The following is a 289-nucleotide window of genomic DNA, read 5'->3' on the forward strand; positions in this document are numbered from 1 at the left end:
ACAAGCTCCTGCTCCCCCCGCGCTGCCCCCGCTCTGGCTGGCCCGGCCCGGCCCGGCCCCGCGCCGCTGCCGCCGCTGAGGAGGAGGAGACGCTGCTTCCGCTCCCCGAGCCACGTCATCCGGGCACACGCCGGAAGCGCCGCGCCTACGGCGGCTGGCGGGGGCCAAGCGGGCGGCGAGACTGTGGCTTTGCGGAACAGAGGCGCGTCTCATGCGCCCGCGCTCGGGAGGGGGAGGGTGCAGGCGGTGCCCGGGCGCATGCGCGGGGCGGGCCTGAGCGCGACGAGGG

This window comes from Gavialis gangeticus, unplaced genomic scaffold (assembly GCF_001723915.1).
Source record: "Gavialis gangeticus isolate Ggan-Ray unplaced genomic scaffold, GavGan_comp1, whole genome shotgun sequence".
NCBI classification, from domain to species: domain Eukaryota; kingdom Metazoa; phylum Chordata; order Crocodylia; family Gavialidae; genus Gavialis; species Gavialis gangeticus.